The following is a 22,716-nucleotide window of genomic DNA, read 5'->3' as shown; positions in this document are numbered from 1 at the left end:
CTTCATTGAACTAGCTGGATAAATCATGGTTTTGCCACCTTATGTCTACAGGACTAAATGTGTTATAGAATCAGTCAGTGATGTGCCACTGAAGTCGTTCAAACCTGCTGTACAATTAGGTCATCTGTACTTTTCTGTAGCAACATATGATAGAGCTACTTAAATTTTAGATTTGCTATTACATACAGAAACGAACAAAAGGAATATGTAAAACCCATACAAGATTTGTAACTTCAGGTAGTCAATCTTTCCTCAAACTTTTTGTTCTTCCATTATCCACACAGGACATGATACCCTCCCAATCTGGAAGATTCAATTAATTCAGCTGAAGTAGTACTTGTTACAGGAGTATTGGTAGTAGTTAAATAGGATAATAGTTTCCTTTTTTCATTGCTAAGTGTTCAGATAATTAATATATATTAAAAAATTTACTTTCATATAGAATATATATTTAGATATATAAAAAATTAAAAATTTACTTTTGCCTATACAGAGTTGAGATTGGAAGAAAAGAACAGCTTTAGATATGAAAAAACAATCCCATAAAAAAGCTCCTATTAGTTCCTTACTCTTCTCTGTCTTCTCTTCCTCGTTCAGCTTTCTCTTGTTGTTCTTTCATTATCAGAAAGTATTTAGTACCAGTTAAAGACATTAATAGGAACTAAGACACTAATTACTAAGACACTAATTACAAAGAGGAGTCATTCATTTTTCCAGAAATATCCTGATGCTGAACAAAAAGAAAAGAAACTAACAGAATGCCATAGTAACACAGTTTGACTATTAGAAATGTCCACTCAGGCATGGCAGAAACATTAAGGCTAATATGCTGCTGCTCGTAATTTACTTAGGCTGCAACATTACAATGGTCAAACACAGACTACAAGGAAATTAAGTGTTAAGTCCTCTTGGACTTGAGTGGAAATGTGAGGACTAAGAAGCATGAGAAGTACCACTTAAGCAGGTAGAGTCACACCAGTTTTTTTCATTGATACAGATAACCATTCATTGATACATCATCAGTCCTAGGCTAGGCTTAGGAGTGTTTTCAACAATGCAGACTACTGAATATAAGAACCTAAGATTTCATTTTTCCATATGCTAGACTAATTAAAGCTTTCACAAAAGAAACTTAAGTTAGTACAGAAGGTTAGAAAGAACTTTCCTTGCTAATCCATAATTAATATTTGCTTTTTTTTAAAAAAAAAAAAAGTATCTGTTCTTTGACGTGTCTGGTACTTCCAAATCACACCAACACTAGTGCTGAAGACCTCCTTCCTCTTATTTCTTTCCCCGCGTGTTGTTTGTTTACCGTGAGTCAAGTTATTTTCATTGCCATAATATCCATAACTTCTCAAGGCTGGGATTCTGTTGTCTTAGGTACTGTAAAAACAATAACGCCACTGAAAAGCAGCTATGAACTTCTACAACATTAGTTGATGTCCTACTTGCTGCACCTTATGGTGCATTAATGATGCTAAAAATATTTTTAAAATTACACACCCCTCTCCCTTCCTCCTGCATACTGGGCTAAATTGACAGGGTCTTGGTAGTGAGCGCACTGTGTGGGACGAGGTCAGGGACTACCCTGAGCAGACAGAAGAACAGACCAGGATTGGGGCTGGAGAAAAAAAGAGACACAGGAGATGACACCCGAGCAGGGGCTGGAGCAAAGAGTTGCCCAAGCAGGAGCAGATAGCAGACATGGGGGCAGGTATAACAGTGAGGGGACTCTGGCCTTTGGAGGACTTGAGCATTAAAAAAAAAAAAAAAAAAAAGAAGCCACACCACAGGCACTGACCATCATCTTCTGAGTGCCACCCGTGGTGAGGGGATGGGAGACCAGGAAGGAGTTTAAGAGGTGTCCACAGGGAAGATGCGGTGTGTTTTCTGTGTTTATTTAATTGTTTGTCCTTATCTTTATTGGCAATATACTAAATTGAATTTAATTTCCTGAACCAAAATGGTTTTGCTGTGCCTGACATTCCCTCCCTGCCACAAACACAAAAAACAGACATAAAGCTTTACATAACAGCCTCTTGGATCCTCAAAGCATTCAAATACAGTAGAGGTTTTAAATCTCTAAGGGGACTGGTTTTCCCCAACCTGTAGAACAAAAAGGGATGAATAAACAGGTCCAGTGTGATGGGGTCCTCCTACTCAGCTCAGCTTTGATAGCTCCAACTTATCTATGGAGTAATGAAACATCCATAAGAACGAACATTTATGTCAATCATTTCTGCAATTTCTATTTCCTTGATGTGAATCTTAAAAAACTCCAAAGTGCATTATCCAGACTAACTGGTTTTGATGCACATGGAGTCCACATACAAGACTGTTTTGAAGACAAGTCCAACAAAATGTGCCTTGGTAGTCCTTTTCATCTCATTTGCAAGTCCCAAACAGAGCAAGATCCCACCCTCCAGACTTCAGTCTCAGAGTTTCAGAGGAAGATGCCCTGTGCATTCAAAAACAGGACAACATCCCTGTGCTCAGAACTGGGGTCCAACCACACTTGAAGTTCCCTCTGCCTCAGTAGAGACTGGACAAAAGGTGTGCAGCCCTCAGCCCGTTACAGCCATGGGCACAGCAGATGCCACCACACATCGACCTGTACGCTCATCGCACGCTCCAGCAGCCCCATGGACTGTGAACTCTCTCAGCTGGTATCACACACATGCTTTTGCTGGTGGTAATTTTGCAGACGGTGAGTTCTGAGTCTCTGTAGTATCTGTCATCCAAGGTAATTTCTCCCCTTATCACACAACATGAATCCCCTGCATGATCTCTCAGGCATTTGCCAATTATCCTCAGGTAGGACAAAGACTTTTTTGCTTCTTCAAAATAACAGCATACCAAGACTACGGCTTTCTCCCAGTTCCCTGCTACAGTCTTCAAAAATACTCTCCCCAGCTTGTTTTTAAAGCTGTAGCAAGATTTTGTTACTCTAAGCAGCTTGAGGAGAGATCCCTGAGAAGAAATGAGGAGAACGATTAAACGTGCATGTATAGTCAAAACTAATTTGTCAACTATGGCATCCAAACACAGCCAATCATTTCTCAGGAGTCTGAGCCAACAAGCTCTGCAAACACCATTCAAAGCAACAGAAACACACAGAACTTTCCTTATTCATAAACATGCTCTTAAGTCTGATGAATACTGTATACAGTAGCTTGTGGGACAGTATTGCATAACATTGGCTTCTTCTTGTAATAAAATCTTTTTCCAGACAGAAAGTGACTGACAAATGCCATCCTGAAATAAAAGTTAAAATTATAAAGTACTTGAGCAAAACATACTCAGCAGACTTGTGAAACGAATGCATCTTACAATTTTGCTTTCTATATTGCATACATACAATAACAACTTTGATGTCTCAAAACAAGCTTTGAGATAGTAAGAAAACTGGAAGTTACAATTGAGCAACCATATTGAAATCCATCCTATACTACCAGTGGTTTATCTAATTTTACACTTACATTCTTAGACCTGCTTTTGCTGTTATGTTTGGGGTTGTGTCAGGTTTATTCAAGGTCAGTAAAAGCTCAGGAAATTGTTCCTAAAAGCTTGATGAGTTTTGTATATTCACTTAGAAGCTAATACATGTATGTGCCTATTTACCTATAAAGTTCAATGGCTTAGTTCACAGAATATGTTTATAAATACATAATACTGCACAGAGCAGTGCCTTCAAGCCATTTTCTAAACTGTTTTGTTCCCATTTAACAATCAGCTTTTAGTATTAGATCTTTAACCGCTTCTGAGTTAGCATACCACCACAAATAATACCAGCAATTTTTCAGGATTTGAAGGTAGAAAAATGATCCAGAACCTTTAATGAAACCTGCAAGGTTAAGTAAAAAATAAATTTACCTTTACAGAAACATGATTACATACTGTACATTAGATCATCAAGGATCTGAAGTTTTGACCAACTAAACTGTTTCAGCTTGAAATCTGGTATCACACAGAACTTAAAGGACGTAGGATACAGGAAGTCAGAAGATAATAATTTACCGATCTGCTCATATTTACATTTCTATTAAGTTAGTGTTTTATCATGGGTGATGAAGAGACAAGGCTGTGCTGACATGCCACAGGACAGCGTGGCCTGCTGGGTTAATCAGATTGGCCAGCTCCAACACTTTGCTTTTCCAAGGGTAAGCTGTAGCCTATGTTTTTAACATTTATTTTTATAAATCTACAATACACATTTTGATGGCCCCTATTGCCTATTTTTAGGAAGTCAAGGTTCAAACCCCAGCCTGTAAAGTCTGCCCCTGCCCCTCTACCTTTGCCCACACTACAGCATCTATGCTTCTTCACCCATGTTCTTTGCTCATTAGCTCTAGTCTTAAACATGAACAAAGAAGTTTCAAAGATGGTAGAAATACTGAACATAGTATGAATTAATTCCAACCCTATGAAATTACAGATCAGACTTTGAAAATACTGAAGAATTATTCAAACATTAGTTTTTTAAATTTCCTTAGATGTCAAACAACTTCAGAAGATAATGGCAAACCCCATACTGAATTGATGAAACAGCTTCTAACATTAAAGGGTATATAAATAAGCAAAGTCCCCTGCAGTCCCCTCTTAAACTGCACTGCACAATGGTGCCACTAATGTTAAACGGACTGAGTCACAGCTCGTTTTAGAATTCAAATTGACTTAGTAGCTTTAGTCCAGCAAATAGGAAATCACAACATGCTCTAAGACACTGCCCAAGTTGGAAAATGCTTTTTACAACTGGAAATGATTCTGTGATGGGTTCATAAAAAAGTCCCTGGAAAACAGCTTACAAGAAAGGACTCCAGAGCACTGGTATTACTTATAGTGAAGGCAGACAATCAGATGTAACAGAAATACCACAATGCCCAGACCAGTGGAATGTGTCAGAGAACTTTGTATTCATCCAATTTTACACCTGCATCTTTTTGTATCATCCTAAAGAGACAGCGTATCACACAGTTCCACACTCTGTTCACTGAATAAGGAGCTGTTGGTGATGATGGACAACCCCCTTTTCCTCTTCCTTACTGAGTTTTGGGAGAGGTTTTTTTGAAGTATTTTTACAAACAGTATTAATAAAAATTGGTTTAAAACAAAATTCTAACTCACAGTTGGTCCTCCAGTGTCTAACAAAAGGAAACTTCCATCTGAAACCTTCCTGCATTTTGGGGCAGAACATCTGACCCAAGAGATTCCTCTGTGTCTATTAGAACTTGAGCTCTTGCTCTCTCAACAAGCACTGTTTCAGACATGGCTCTTTATTGTGCTAAAATTCTCAGAAATCCATTATCTTTGAAATGTCAATGTCCCTATAAAGATTAGTTGAAATTTGAGAGCAATTCAGGCAGGAGGGGGAACAGTTGCACTCTATTTGCATAACTTAAAACTGTAGGCTTTGAAAAAAAATGAAAAAAATTTTTAAAAAATCACCACATTTTACTATGGACTAAGAAGTATATGCAAAATACATATGTATACAGCTAGGTGCAAAGAGTATCGTTTTATACAAGCTAGGCTAAATTTGACACCTATGAGCAGACAGAACTAATGAAGTCAGTGATTATGGACTTTCATTAGTAGACAAACTGTCTACTTATGATAATTTGTATCAATGATTAACAGTTTCTGTATGACACAGGAGGCAAGTCGGGAAAGCAGGAAACTTCAAAATATGGGGCAGGAAACGTTTCTGAAACTGACTCCTTCTCATAATGTTTTGGCACATCCACTGATGTGGATGGCATCTTTATGAGCATGTAATCCTGTAAAATAGTCCATTCAGGGGAAAAAAATGAACCACTCTATATTTGCCAATCTCAACTAAATGCTCAGGAAGCCCATACATGAGACTTTCCAGAGGGGGAAGGGAGAGAAGAAAGGCAGAGGGGTATCCTACAAGCAGGCACTGTAAGACAACTGCAGACAGCACTCACAATTTATAGTCATCATATAAAATCACAAGAGCTAGGACTACCATACCTGGGGAAATAAGGCTCTTGCTGTTAAACAAAACAAAACACTCCAAACCCCAAAAACTTAATTATGAATAACAAAGAAAAAGTTCATTTAAACTCATTCCTCTTGTGTCTGAGCTTCCCATTCATAAGAGACCAGTGAAGGACAGTAGTCGCTGGTAAACTTTAGCATAGTAAAGAGCTTCTTCCCCAGCACAGATTTAAAATTAACTGTAGCACAGCACAGAGATTACAGTCTTAAAATTTTGTAACATCAACAGCGTGGAAGCCAGCAGAGTTGCAAAGCACAGGACAAACCAGTGCCCCGGCTCCCACTCTCCACAGAGGACAAGAAAAGCCAGGCGCAATGAGTTCATTGTCGTGACAGCGGTGGTGGCAGGAGAGGACACCGCCTGTGCTGGCAGACCCAGGCACAGGAGAATGGAGTGAGTCTTAGACCAGGACCCAAGTGACCTGGCTCTGATCCATCCCCCAGACCTACCTTCTTGCTTCATTGCAAGTCATTCACTTGACATCACCAACTCTTCTCTGGCTCCCTCCCTCTTAGAAAATACACTTTTCCAACCTATTTCACCGGCACTTCTGTTCAGGTATCTGACAGGGAAAGCCCTATAAATCATCAGGAAAAAGTCCCTTAAACAGCTGTCTCCTAAGTTTTTGTCTGTGATACTCTTCTTTGTCCTACTTGCCTTCATGGCCTTAATGTCACATTCGTTTTTACGTGCTCCGATCAGTATTTTTACATACACACACACAGATATATACACCCCAAAGATATGCCAAAGTGTGTTAATAATATAGTAGGTCACTAAATCAGTTAGCATACTTTGAGCACACCAAGCAGACAGATTCTCCCTTCAACTACCTTGCATTAGGAACAACCCTCTCACAGCCCTCCTTGGCCCCTACCATATCACAAGGCACAGAAAATGCAAAAGCACTCAGAAACCACAAATTGTCTTTTGTCTCACCCAGTCTTGAGATGCCTAACATCAGGTGGGGAAGGCTTTAACATATCAACTTAAAATGAATGAGATTGATGGCACAAATTATTTTAGTAGGTCAGTGTTAACTTCACTGCATGCCAGATGTTTACATTTTTTTCTTTCCTTAATTTCCACAGCAAATTTGAGATACCAGTAGAGAAGACTTAAATGAATTCTCTAGTTGCGTTACTATTTTTCAGAATATGATAAAAATCTGAATGACAGTGTCCACTGTCCACTCATTTTCCTTCACACAAGCAACGGATCAAAATTCATCCATGATACAGTGAAATCAGAGAGGTCTTATTAAATACTGTTCAATGTCCAAATCAATACCAAAAAAAAAAAATCATGTTCTTCTTTCTCAAAAATTGAAGAAAGCAAAAACTGAAACGTGAAAACACAGGCACATCCTTCAGAGAAAGAGCAGGACATAGCCCACAGGATTCTGCAGTAACATGCAGCTTACTTAGACGTGAGTCACAATTACACCTGTAGCTCAGGCATTTCATCCTGCCATCTAGGTAGTACCTCAACAGTTGCTTGTCCTTGCCACGCTGAACCTCTGTTAGAATTCTGCCTCCTAACTGCACCGCACAACCTGCAGTCTACCACCGCTGTTTTCTGGGGTTCCCAAGATGGTAAGGGCATTCCTTTTTTTCAAAGTCCTGATCAAAACAGAACACACTGAATTACATTTGTCAGTTAAGATGCAAACTCCTATATTCTGAATAAAATAGATACCACTTAAAATTAAGGCTTATATTGTAGAGCAAGGAAAAAAACCACAACAAACCTCTTAAATTTTCGGTATCATGTCAGTGAACATGGAGCTGCTTGCGCTAAAGAGTAAAAAAGGTACCAGGAGGATACGACAGTGTAATGTTAACCTGATTTAAAAAAAAGAAAGAAAAAAAGAAGGAAAATAGATAAACATTGGATTTGCTTTCACTTCTATAATTCTGTTGGTTTTTAAGAAATGCCTGTTCTCCAACACCCCCAGCTATCACGTGCTGCTGAAGCCTGCAGGTAGGCAACCAGCTGAAGTGTTACAGAAAACATCCACACCAAAAGTTTGACACTGAATATGAAAGTTCCTCCAACAGCTGCAAGAAGGTCCATCTCTCTAAGGTTTTCCTATTTTGCCCTTCCACCCAACCTTCAAAAGCTCATTTTCATACCAAGAATCAAGTGAAAGCTTTGAGAGTCAGATGAGATAACAAAAAGCGTATTACCAAGGACAAGTACTCAGCTTTATCTTCACACTTTTCACTTCAGTTTATTAAGTTATTCCAGGGATATAGGCATTTTCAGAATTTTTCAAGGTACCCAAGTGATTATTCCTCTAAATCGTGCAAGTAAGAGGACAAATTATCTCTGAATTAACTTTTACCTTAAATTTGTTTTTAAATTACAAGATCAGAGAGAACTACTCAGCAACTTTTAATGACTTAAGAGCAGCTAAACTATCTTAGGTTGAATTTTAGGATAGGGATATACCTATAGGGAAAATACTAAGTAATCATGACAGCAACAATTGATCCAAAGTCATGTTTTATTCCTGGATGTTGCTCTGTCCGAAAGTTCTTGCCAAGGAAGTCAAAAGAGGATTTCTTCTATCTATATAACTAGACAATTAGGTTTAAGATGTATAGCTATTTTCCACATCTAGTCACTGAAAGTGTTATCCAAAAGCAAACAGAAAAACAACCTAATGTCAGGTTCCGTTCTGTGAACAAAGAATCCTGGAAAAACAGGATAGCAAGACATTTCTGAAAGCAGTCTACATGTTAATATTCCTGCAACAGCCCTCACATACAGTAAATTAAGCTAAGATGCATCTGTAATAAGAAACGGGCAGGCAATGGTCTGAAAATACTCATTTCCCTCCGTTCTACAGCATGGAAAAGCAACTTAGCCACACTTGCAATACAAACAGAAATGAGAGGAACAAAGCCTATACAGCACAATGTAGCAAAGGAAGAAATAAGGTCATTAATACCTGTCAGGAAAAAAAGTCTGGAAAGGTCCAAAAGCTATGGATAACCAGGTTTTCTTTTTATTTCCCCTAGTCCCTTGATAATCTCTGTATAGAGGCAATCTTTCCTTTGTGATCGGCATCTAAAATCTCCCATGCAGTGCAGTTGTGTGTTACTCAGATTACTCTTACAGAACCATGCACATATTTTAAATGAGAACATAAAGCAGCTGAACTGTTCACCTTGAACTTCTACTGTTACTTGGCACCGCACTTTAAGATAGTCATACAACCAGTAAGTTACAGTGTTTTGTGCTCTGCACCACCAACTTTCTTGAGTATAAATAAATAGACATCTTCCAGATACGGTCCTCAGGGACAGTATCTCAGAACCGTTACAAGACCTACAGTTTTAAGGCAAAAAAAAAAAAAAAAGGGAGATAAAAGAAAGAAAGAAACCCCCTCCACCAACAGAACAAGCACAGCTCTTCAAATATAGAAGCAGAGATGGGGAGAGCACAAATTTGCTTTGGGATCCAGAGATGCTGCTGGTGAGCCAGGACTCCATGCTCTGCTTTACAAGTAGGCCCTGCAGTGCTTTCCCTTCCAGGGCAGCAGAGGAGGAGGATGAGGAGGAAGGCTCCAGACAGGACAGGATTTTCAACCTACTGCCATCTCCAAAATGCAAGCCTATTCCCATCCAGCATGTTCTCCTTGTCACATTTCACAGACACCCTCAAATTAGTTCACGGACTCTTTGAGATCTAAAGTTCAGTAGTTTCCTTTGCAAAGCAATTTTCAGTTTGTGAGAAGGGCTGTTACTGCCACTTACAAATACCTAATTAGACCAATTGATGCTGACTAAACAAGGTGAGAATTAAGCCACATCGGATGGGGCAACTTAGGTGTTATTGCTGAGGCACAGATGGGGAAAAACAGCACCCTGCAAGCACATGGAGACTCTTTGATGTTAATGATACTGTTTGGTGGGATAGAAGGTAGCAGTAGAAGTGGTAGAAGTGACACACACAGTAGCACATTCAAACAGTCAACAGACTGAAACTCCTTGCTTTGTCCCGACATGAAAGCACAAGAGACTGGCCAAAAATCAACACCCTCTGTCCCAAAGTTTGGCCACATCAATTTAGTGGCTGTAATTAAATCCTTCAACAACACTGACAAGTGTCACTGTGCACAGCCTAGCAAAGCAAGAAGGCACCGAGAACAGAAGGTTGGCACTAGGACATACAGTCATGCAGAGCACTGAAATAATAAGAGTGGCAATCCTCCATTAGCTTAAGTTCCACAAAACATGGCAGAATACAAGTAAACAATGTAAATGCAGTATTTTCTAATTTGACATTCAGCGCGGTTGTGTGTGTTCCATCAAGTCTCGTCATTGCCTATGATAAGAATTCCTGTTCCGATGGCTGTATTTCACAGGTATGAGGCAACAGAGGCAAAGGTGGGGCATTTGACAATAGAGACCAATGAGAATTTTAGAACCTAAAAAGGAATAGAAGGAAGACAATATCATAGAATCAATTCATCATGTGTTTCTACCAAAATAATCAGCAATTATATGGTAAACAGTGATGTTATTTAAAAATTAGCATTTTCAGATGATGTTAAGCTTAACTGCTGTTTTTCCAATCATCTTTGAGAGAAAACACTCGACTAATACTAGTCATGATTTTGCTACTCTAAAGACTAGATCTCTCAGCAACTTGTTCACTACAGAAAAAACAAGGGATACATATCTTGTCTATTATGAGACACTTGGAATTTGTCTCAAACATATTTCTGTAACAAAGGTTTCCTTACCTGGCACCACAATCTTCAGCAACCCCTCCTTGTAATACTTCTTACCAGTTTTCTTTCATTACCCTCCTTACTGGCTTTAAACTTCCATTTTGCTTCCACGTAGGTCTTCATACAGAAATTATCACACCTCCTTACCACTTCTCACCCCATCAACCAAGTCCACCTCACCTTCTGCATCTCCAAGTTACTAATTTTGACATGCCTTCTACATGTGAAAATGCTTTTTACTTTAGTGGGCCTGGCGCTTGTCCTTCCTTTCATTTCCAGATTGAAACTCACAAACCCCTTATTTAACATTAAAAATTTGTCAGTTAACAGTCAGTTTTTAGAGCTTTTACACTTAACTCTCAGAAATAAACACCCTGAAATAAATCATTACCACGACCTGCCCTTTGACCACACACACCTCAAAGCTGAAGTCATGCTTCCACCCGCACCAGTGGAAGTATCAGAACTTACATATGGAGCAAGCAGAATGAACCACGCTGAATAAACATGCATTTCATCACTATCACCATCAACTGATCTTCAAACAATTTGCAATCCCATCCGGACTGCTACAGCTGCATGCTAAGTTTCAAAAAGAATCACTGGCCCACATCACAAGATGAGAATTGGATTATTTCATTTGTATCAAGGAACTGAACTAGACTCCTAGAAAGGTAAACAAATTAATTTTATATTCATAACTAACAAATCAATTTGAATCATCCCACTGAGCACTGCAGGAGCTATAAAGCCTCTTTAATTCACTTTGAGTGTGCCACTACCATGCCAGCAAGTCCCTCCCTTCCGATAACTTACAGCCTAGTAAACACTATTGAATTTTGGAAGCAGTGGTTGCATCTATATTGAGCTGTAACTGCAAGTGACAGATCTCCGTTTCCCTGATTGTTCACACCACACGTATGCCAAACATGTTGTGAGACTCCTCCTAAGGCAGGACACCCCCATACCGTTCCTGATGGCCCTCCAGAGCAGTTTGCTCATCAGAACACTGAAAACATTCCTAGGACAGCTCCAAATCCTATTTCCTCCAATGATGTGCCTTGCACTGTCAGGCAACTTCCCAGTGCAATGGTGAGATTTACAACACGCATACAGGACCCAGCCTGGTTTTAAATACGCCAGTATGACCACACACGGTGCGTGGAGGAAACGGTGCCCTGCACGGCCCACTACAGGGGCAGACATGGGAATAGGTACCCAGGTCCACACACCGAGGGTCAGCCCAGGGGTTCTGCCAAGTGCTGTGCCACGGGGATGGGCCCCAACGGCTGGAAAAGGAATGGCCAAACCTGGACTAGGCTGTCTCACTGATGAGCAGTTCATAGGGAGGACGAACATGCTGGAAAACACAGTGGCTGCATCAGTACTACCCTTGGGTATTGCTATCCAAACCACATAAAGAAACATTTCTTCACTGACAGCTCATGCACTTGCTTTGATTGCGCTGGTGGAGACTGGTAAAGACAAAGTATTATGTGTTAGTTGTACTGGAACTAGATTATTAACCACCTTGCAAAACATACTTCAAAATACAGCTTATATTTCAGAAAGGCACCTACAATAACTGTAATTCTAACCCCAAGACAGCAGGTAGGCATCAGGGCTTTGCCTAGATGGAAGTTACTTTACTTGTTGGAAGTATAATTACAGGGAAAAAAATCAGATCTCAGGAAACTGCTCAGCATTTTGACAAATCGAGCAACAAAATGCACACCATACAGCTTGTGCAGAAGTGTTGGCTCAAATGCCTGTGTGACAGATAACATTGGAATTTTCTTAGCTATTTCACATGGAATTGGAATTGCCTACATTAGAGGTCTATACTTAATAGTTCAATAAAAAATTCAAGCAATAAATACATGCTACCACAGTTAGGAAGCCTCTAATCAAAGACCAGGAACCAGTGCTTGTTAAGAGCTAGTTAGTTATAACTTGCTGTATGACCTTTTTTTATGGACAGGAATTATTTTCCTGACACGGTACCTGAATGAACTGGTAAGGTTCAATATATTCAAAACCCAGATACCAACCAAGAACTAGAAAAGCCTCCATCACCCACTCCTTTGCATAAGTATCATAATAAATGTAAGCAGCTAAGCCCTAGTGTTTCTGTATCCATAAAATAAACAGAGGCCAGAAACAAGCAGGTTTATTAGCTACTTCCTGAATGCTTGCATTGCAAAGTCAGTTTTAAAGAAAGCTGTATTTAAAAACATTTTACTCATGTATGCTAAACATGGTATAGTCTTCCCAAACTGGAGCACATATGTGCTCACATGTTTACTTCCAAAAGAGGCTTAACTGAAGCTTCAAATACAAGTCCATATAGCAGAAAGTGCCATTTCCCACTCTCTAACAGGTTTTGTGTTTAGAAACTGAATATGTACTATGATACACGACTGCTTAACCTAGTAAATAGAATGCCATGAGTATGAGGTACTAATACCATACTTAACTGCAAAAAAATCTCAGTGTTTACAAGCAAATGATGAGGAACGGTTCTTCAGAAAGATGAAAAGCATACATATAAGAAAAGAATATTTAGAGCAAATTTTTTTTATCTGCCAGTTGAAGTTTAAATCATCAGTAATCATTAGTTAATCAGCTCTGTGTGAAGTTTGACCATGACCACTAATTTGCCAAACCTCTAGCATAGAAGCACACTAGTTTGTAAGCATAATGGTATCTGAAACCAGAATCCTTGCCTTTTTTCTTTTTTCCAATGGCCTTCATAAAGGTGTCAGGTGACATAAGCAGGTCACCATGACTGTGAAGTTTCAATAAAGAAGGTTAACTGCTATTGTGCCACGCTGGTTAGTGATATTTCTTGTTCAATAGAACAAAGAACAATTCTTCTCATAGAAGAATACTATCTGCGTTTTTCAAATGCGAAACAAAATTTCACTTTGTGATCACAACCAGCAATGCTAATCATAAACTGTGTGTTATCATCAAGTTCTTAATAGAACCATATAGTCATGTACTTTGCTGCAAAATTGGTATCCATATGAGGCAACATTCAATGACATGGTTTTCCAAAAAATCAGTTAACTTACAGTCTGAAATCATCATTCTATCGCTCCCAATATTTCTTCTCTACAATGAGGAAGCTAGCATGACTTGTACAGGGTGAAAACAAAAGTCTGTATTTTAATAACTGGGTAAATTCCACCCGTTCTTCCTGAGAGACTTCAGAAAAATGTTATTACATGGAAGGTGCAGGACCACCAAGTCAGCAATTTTTAGGGTCTAAATAGACTAATGAGTCTATTTGTCTGTATTTGTCCAGAGCCACATAGGAAATCAAATCATCACCTGTTCCGCGTTCCCACTACATAAATAGCATTTTCCAAGGCTGCAGAACTGTTTGGATGGTTGAATTTTGTAAGACCACCATGAACTCGAACATGGTGTTGACAGTTGACAGTTGCCTTCCTCCACAGAATCCTCCCGCCAGGGTGTTCAACTATTCTGTTCCAAGTGATTCCAGGAACATACGTAACATCCTACACATATTGCTCTAAGTGACAGCAAGGTCCTCTGAATCAGCAAAGCTTTGAGTTTTACGAAGACAATAGCCAGTGGCGGAAGTAGCAAGACACGAAGACAAGCAACACAGCGGAACAGAAGGCAACCTTTACAAGATCTAGACTTGGGTGCTATCTGTAAAGGCTGAGTTAGTGCAAGTGATTCCAGGATTACCATATCCATCTCTCAGCACTCAAGAGCAGCAGTATTCTTTAAATCTAGGATTTAAGGTTGTTACTATGGAGCAGAAGAGAAGGACTCTTTAAATATATTTTTGTGCTAAGTAAAATTGCTCTTTGTAAGAACAACTGGGGAAGTAGCAGATTGTTTTCTTTGTCTAAGAACTTCGCTCCAGAAAAATATTCATTATCGAATCCTGCTAACAATAAAAGTCATCAATGTTATAGAAAGACCCCTACAATGCCCATCAACCCATTCTATAATAGAATTCATAATGAATATGGACAAAAGAGAGGATTTTTTTAAAGACATATCTCACATTTAAGGTCACCAAATACATCATTATCAGCAAAAATTATCTCAGATTTTGAGTGGTCCATTAAGATCTGTTTTAAGAGACATGGGCAGCACTTGCATTCAGATGTGAGGTACCTCAGGGAATCTAGGATCTAGTGCCCACGTTTCACAGAAATCCCATCAAAATGGAACATTACTTAATCATGTGCTTCAGCGCCTGTGTTTTTTTCCAGAAAACTTCCCAAAGATCCTGAGAGTTTTACTATTGTGCACAGCCAGACATGCTGCCATCTGAGCTCTGCAGTGCTTCTCAAGAACCAAGCCTACTCTGGACTCAAACCAGGAGGACATCATCCATTCCCCAAGCACTGCCAATTACTCCCTGGTAGAAACCCATTTCCCACGTATGTCTAGATGCAGAGAGCTCTGGACACCTGGGTGGGAGGCCTGCTAAAGCAGACACAGGAAATCCTTCTATGTTTTGTAAAAGAACAAGAACAAATATTGACATGGGAGGGACATATACTGAAAAAGCACTTCAAAATCAATATCCAGAAGCTGAAAGTAAATTAATCCAAGACAAAATTGTTCCTGTCTAATTGCAGGTTAACTCTTCTAGTCACATACAAGTCAGTGAAAAATACGGTTAGTGCAAAAGCACAGGTGTTCCAGTTTCAAAGTCAAATGGCCAAATAGCTGCTTAGGACCTCAGCTACTGCATGCAATGATTGTACAACAGAGCTGCACGGCACATGTTATTCCATAAGATTATTTTTGTTGGCACGGAAAACACTTCATACCCTAAGAAGCCCTGACACAATTGCACACTCCACAGTAAGTCATGTGTTGGAGGAAACACTGGCTTCTCCAGTATCACACAGGATCTCCTTTCAGATTTTTGTACAGACAAGGCAGGGCTAGCAGACTGCGGGAAATGCACCTGCACAAGAAGTAGGAATTGCGAGAATACACATCAAAGATTATTTATTTCACCAACACTCCACTGTGAAGTGCTGACCATTTAAAGCTCATTCTTCAGTTTTCAAAACTCAAGGAAGATTTCATCATACATCCTGTTACAAAAAAAGCTTCAAGATTAACTATGGATTCAAGATTACAGCACACTATTTACAGAATAAGTAATTTAAAAGCATTTAAAAAACACAAATTCTAAACCCCAGCAATACTACCTATTATTTTTTTTACTATGAAAGACACTATGGGAAGGGGAAGAAATGCCATTTCTCAACAAGCTGAGACTCAACCTACCGGACAGCCTCAAAAAAAACAACCCTTTCCAGACTTGAGCTTCAAAAGTGAGGAGCAACATCAGACAGGGATAGCTCTGAGTCTGGATATTTTTGAACACTTCCCACCAGAATAAACAGACACTGCTGGAGCAAAAGTTAGGTCTATCCCACCTGTAGTGACACTTCCCTTGTGCCAACCCCTACATTCGTACAGCCATGCAGTCAGCTAGGCTACAGTATTGACATCGCTCACTGCACAAACATTTGTGCTGCAGCAGACAAGAGGAAAAAGCAGTCCCCGTCTTCTGTTCTTCCCACTTTTTTACCGGCAAGCTCAGTGAGAACTTAACAATCAAGATGTTGACAAAGAACACAGTCACAAAGATCGATAAAACACTGCCTGCGAATCATTTGCATGTATATGGAGGAAGAAGAAAAACTGAGAGGAACTATGTATTCCAAGTTCTTCCCTCTTTATGCAGGTAAAAGCCATTAGTCAAAACAAGTGATGTGGACTGCTTAAGTTAGCTAACTTGATATATGTAGCAACAGAAAAAAAAAAAATCAGGACTAGACACTGGAAATGTCAATATATGCTTGTATCTGGCAATCCAGCATCATCTATTGCATGTTTAAACAGTGCCTCCCTAGACTAATTTTTTTAATGATGACTGGCATTCGCCACTACTTGCCACCAGAGAAGCATGTCAGAATGCAGTGTGTTGCCAGAAGCGTATTTGTGATGCAGTTCCTGAAAATCAATACAGTATTCAAACTCAGTTCCATTACTTTGCAGAATGGAGCAGACAACATTAACACCACTACCAGGGCTCTGTGCAGACACATCAGAGCCCGACGGTGCACGGTGCAGGGCACAGGTGGAATAAAACCACAGCTCCCTCTAGCCTCCTCTCTCCTCCGACCTCCTAACCTCCCTCTCCTGAACACAATGCTACTTTCGGTGGATCTCACGCTGCCCAATCTTGGAAAAAATAAAAACTAAACCACTCGCAACAGAATGGGGAAAAGAAACCTATTACCAAAACTAGATCTAAAAGCAGATTTTTTCATAGTCCAATGCTTCCACACCCATTGCACCTTACGTTAAGGCTGAACACATCTGAAAAAGCCTCACAGGGAGAACAGCAGCATGAAACCCTGAAGTGGAAAGCACGCTCTTGCTAATTTTTTTTTTTTTTTACAGAAGGCTTTCACTGAAGTAGGGCTTTTAAATACATGTTTTAACTTAATGTGGTATCTGTTTAAAGAAAAAAAAAGATAGACTGAGTAAGCCGATTTTTGTTTTTACTTTAAATAATACAGAATACTTTGTCCCTTTACTCATAGTTACAGTTTCTTGTTACTAAGACTATAACCACACACATGGGAAGTCTCACATACAAAAGACACATTGTTAAAACACCAGCACACTTAATTTCTGTGTGCATATATATACATATACTCATGTGAGTTCTGTTCCAGATCAGATCTCAGCCTCATTGGGTATCTCTACACCACACTTGCTCCCTTGCTAAGTACCTCTTAAACTGAAACTTATGGACTAGAAGAGACATCAGCTCTTGGTAATTACTTTAGGCCTCAACAGACCAACAATCTAAAAGAGTAGAAGAACTAAGTTTCTAATGTGTATGAAATGTTTGCATTGTTTAGATGGTTGCTGATCTGGAATACACTGGAAAACCATAGGCTCAGCTAAAATGATGTCAGGATGTCCCAGACACCTAAACTAATGAGAAACTACTAGTAAATTAGTGTTACATCACCAGACAATGCTCTTCTCATTGTAATACACTAACGCATAGACATGGATTGGGAAAGCTGTGATTTAAGAGTCATCAGCTAAAAGCTTACAGAGTTATGTTACAGTACTTCAGGCTATTGCAATCTCTATGGCTTTGCAACTGCATGTTTCCTTACTTACTGGCTTCACATCTGGTTATGAGTCCTGCAAAGACAACAGGAATTGTGGTAGGGCAAGCACTGTTTGGGAAGGAGAAATCACGAGAACACACACATAAAGCATTCATCTGATGTTTGCCTTGAGACACTCAAAATTAAAAAAAAAATCTCAACATGATGAATGTGAAGGCCTTAAACATTTATTTTCAGCAGAACTAGGATTTCAGTCAAAGAGCTGGTCTATATAATCTCTGTAATACATGGAAATACTGAAACAGATCAATTGCAACCTTAAGGCATTACAAATACTTCCACTACATCAACACGGAAATCATCCCCCATGGTGCTCAGGACACTCGTTTATGTGTTGCCAGGCCAAAAGAGCTGGTTTAGATTTCTCATGCTTATTTCATGGTCATAAAACTACCATGACAGAAGATAATTTACGCATGGTAGAGGTCTCCACACACTGATGCCTGACAAAGTAGTTCATTAACCATTTCAAGTTGATTTACATACAGTCCATCTGTCTAGGTATTTATACCTTACTAGGGTTTTTTTCGGATGATCAGGTTTTGTGGGTGTTATCTGTAGTAAGCGATGTTGATCTGTTTTTGTGACACTCTCCATGCTGCTACAGAAGATAGCATAAACTACTTTGCTGCCATTGCTTTCACACAATAAGCATCTCATTTTACCCCTGAGACAGCAAGATGGCCAGGAATCGCAGTAACACTGAACTACTGCCAAGAAGCTGTACCTGCTGCTCTATTATCTGCAATATTTCTGTGTCAGAGGAGCACAGCTGATGGAACTGTTTCTAAGACAAAGTTTTGGGAAAGCTATCATTAAGCCTTGTGGGAGGGAATAAGACAGGTTTGAGAACCTGAATCGGGTCAAATCCAACAGTCAACAATGCTTCTAGCTCCTAACAGCTTTATGGTGTTCAAGTCTCGTTATCCAGCTAGAGAAAGGAAACTGAAAACTTTAAGGACAAGACCCTGGTTTGGAAACACCTGAAAAAGCAAGTCAACAGGCAGCAAACCAAAACCAGTTTCCACAGCAAGATTTGTCTATCCCATATGTTCAAACACTACAGACTCTCAAATATTTTTAGATTTTAAAAGCTTCAAATGGGCTTTGTAAAAATTATTACATCCTACAGTTTAGAATTAGCACGATTTGTCAATTCCTCTGCAACTACAGTATCCTCTTTTCAAAGTAGGACCCTGCATCCTGAGTGTTTTAAAGAAACTCATTTGCCTAACTCCCCATCCTTCAAAAAGGGTAAGAGCTAGGAGTGGATCAACCAGCTGCAGACATTTTCCCAACTGCCAAAAATTAAAATAAAATACTTATTTCTAGGCAACTACAATGCTAATAATTACATCCTAAAATACTAACCTTCCACAATATTCTCCAGCAAACTGAAGAACCCTAGTATTCTAATTCTGCCGTCTCAAACTGACACATATCATAACCACCTTTATGAAGATAACATGCTAAATATAGTCCAACAAAAGTGAAGAAAAGCTGAAGTCTTTGTAAAGACATCTTGATTAACATGACATGACAGAAACAAGCAGATCTTACAGAAGCTTTTACCTTGTAATTCCTTATCATTCCACAAGAGTGAAGGGAAAAACTAGTAAGATAAATTTGGAGCCTTGTCCACAGCACAGAAGGCCATAAAGGAAAGTAGTTATGGAGAGACTACCCATTAACAAACCAGGAATTAATCCAAGAGATTAAGTTTATGAGGACATCAGCTTCTCACCCCTAGCAGAATTCATGGCTGTGCAGTTTCCATACTGTGTCTAGCATGAAGTGTATTCATTTCAGCCTAAGCAATCACTGCATCACAGTCTGAAAATACAAACCTCTAATTCCCCTGCCCCAGCTAATAGTAAAGGCAGTGGTGGTTTTAACATGGAATTTACCTGGTCAATGTATACAATAATCTAGGCTACCACTATACATGTGGAGTATGCTTATGTAAGACCTATTTCTTGAGGATTTTTAATGTAATCAAATCTCTGCTCAAAGACAACTGATTGTGCAATACTGACAAATTCTGTATTTCTCAATACTGGGAATACAAGAAATACACATCATGAACCAGGACAGAACATACTGAGGTCATCTTATTTACAGAAAAATACGTGTTTTCTTATGAAAGAACGCTATGTTCTGTGTGGTCAACCCAAGAGAAGGGCCTTCACAAATAAATGGTTATATCACTTAACAGTGACTATTGGTAAGAACTTGTCTTTATGCAACAGGGATAAGGAACTAGGAGCGGGGAGACAGACTGGCAGGTAGAGAAACAAGAGTGGACATCCTCTGTGTCTGGCCTATATAATCCCCTGGGCTCAATTCGTTTACTTTCACCAATGAGCGAAGAGACACCCACAGACATATGGAATAGAGCACTAAGAAGAGTGTCTCCTGAACTACCACACCCTATATGCCATTCTCTAGTTTCCAATTTCTCAAAACAAGTATTTTACAACAGCAGTGGCCCAGAGACCAGCCACCCACAGCTTGGTACCCACCACACACAGAGCACATGATTACCTGGCTTGCCTGATGGTATTCAACGTGCCAAGCAGGCTGAACTACACTGGCAGAACAGTGAATTCTTCACTATAATAAATGAGACTAATAAAGCCACTGTCGGTTTGGCAAGCCAATTCCTCTCCCCCATCTCAAGCTTTCTGCGTTCTAACCATTGGAATAGGTAAACTATCCATCCACCAGCCATGTACTACACGCTCACTGTACAAGCTTACGCACAAGAGCAGTACCCAGTACATACTGAATACAATACACAGACCCTCATGTGGCTCGGTAAATGGGTTATCAACCATTTTGCAACTTGCTTCTAGAGCGCTCAATTTTAAGACCTTAGTTAGTGTCAGAAGACTGTTTTTACAACTGCAGTGTTAAGAGTCCAGTACAGCCTGGTCCAGAAATACTCAGAAATCCACGGGCAACTGCATTTAGATGTTAATACAAGCAGCTACTGAATCAAGACCTCTGCTCTGAACACTAGCAAACATCTGATACTTAATGGCAGATCCACAGAGTTGATGCTGCCCCTGGCTTGGATGCACTTGCTCACATTTCGAGAGCAGGGAGCTTACCAGTAACACATAACTACGTTTCTGGTTTTGTCCACCTTGTTAGAAGGTGGTCTGCAAAGGAACTCGATATTGCAATACCCCAAAATGTACTGTCTAAAGAGTCTTCAGAATCTTGTAGGAGGTGTCCCTGCCCATGGCAGGGGGGCTGGAACTCAATGATCTTCAAGGTCCCTTCCAACCTAAAACATTCTATGATTCTATAATCTTTGCCAGCAAGTTTTGTCTTCTTGACCTCAATGTACAAAGGTACTACCCCAGTCCTCGTACCGGCAACTTCAGTATTTAGGATTACTTCAACTTCCTCTACAGATACGGATTTGTACTGTTTGTTAAGAAGCTACAACACTAAAACACCAGCTGGAGTTGACGAAATGTGGGATATTTTTTTGTTTGTTTAAGTCAGGTTTTTGTTTTCAGAAATGCTCAATCTAATTCTGGAGAAAAAACATTTACTCCTCTTCAATAGTTCTCTGTATTTGTAATATAATACACTTAACTGACGTAACTACAAACACAATAGTGATTTTAAATAAATTAGATGTTTTCCATTATTTGAATTTAAAAAGCTACCTAATTCTGTGTCTGCTTAGCAGTTTTAAGTATATATCCCATTATAATATCATTTAGCCTTGTGGCACATTTTTGAAACACATTATCACTTTGTTGAATATGTACGTAGCTGCAAGCTTGGGTTTACTCTGCTTGGGATTTTTTAATTTTATTATTTTTTACATGGAAAGGAAGACAATAGGAAAATAAAAGCTAGCTGAGGAAGTCATTCCTTCCTACATCTTGTACCATGAACCCCAGCGACTAGGACAGAGCCACGGATGCAGCAGTTACCACCCCACATGAAGGAAGTTAATAAACTGGAGAATTCAAGTGTCCATAATGGCTTGAGGAAAGACCCACTTTTACCTTCCATATTAATATATCAATTTCACATTCAAATTCCTGAATGAGCAAAATACAAAGAACATGATTTGTAACTTTCATACTCTGAACTACGTCATAAAGTCTTAGAAAACCAGCATCCTGTCAATGCACTAAAAGTCTGCCTCCACCTTGCAGTGAGACAAATCATACCAGGTTTCTCTTGCTTTTGAACATGGATGAGTTTCCATTGCACTGAGAGGCTATCAGACAAGCCCGGTAGCAGAGATTATTTTTGCATCTCACTATATTAGTAAGGATGCAACTGTGGAAAGTTTTCACAGCTATCTATGTTACTTTTTTTTTATCTGCTTATTTAGATGCCATCGGATTCATTTTAAAGACTTTATTCCTTCTTATTTCCCTAAAACCTGAAGCGGATGTCCCAATTTACGAGGGGACCGGCTGTAAAGCAGATTTCCTTAGAGCCTTCTTCACTTTATCGGGAAATTCACATGTCGTTTTACATCTCCTGAAGCCTCCAGCGGAGTTAAAACGAGCCTTGGCTGCTCTGAAGTTTCACCTCGTCACACTGAGCCCAAAGCAGTCGTTTTCAGGACCGACCACCCCCGAACGACCCGGGGATGGTCCTCACGCCGGGGTGATCTGACGGGGAGCCGAGACGGCTCTTCCAGCCACCCGATGTGGCTTACCGGGCCGGCCAAACCGTGCAGA

The 22,716-nt window shown here is 39.6% G+C and overlaps 1 protein-coding gene across 1 annotated transcript in view; it reads right to left on the bottom strand.

The window, feature by feature from the left end:
- HOMER1 (homer homolog 1 (Drosophila)) overlaps positions 1-22,716 on the bottom strand; it is a 106,372-nt gene that overhangs the window by 72,438 nt on the left and 11,218 nt on the right. The window lies entirely within an intron of this gene.

The sequence above is a fragment of the Charadrius vociferus genome, unplaced genomic scaffold (genome assembly GCF_000708025.1).
Source record: "Charadrius vociferus isolate BGI_N301 unplaced genomic scaffold, ASM70802v2 scaffold183, whole genome shotgun sequence".
NCBI lineage: Eukaryota > Metazoa > Chordata > Aves > Charadriiformes > Charadriidae > Charadrius > Charadrius vociferus.
The sequence above is the reverse complement of the archived record's forward strand: the minus strand, read 5'-3'. Positions and strand labels throughout refer to the sequence as shown.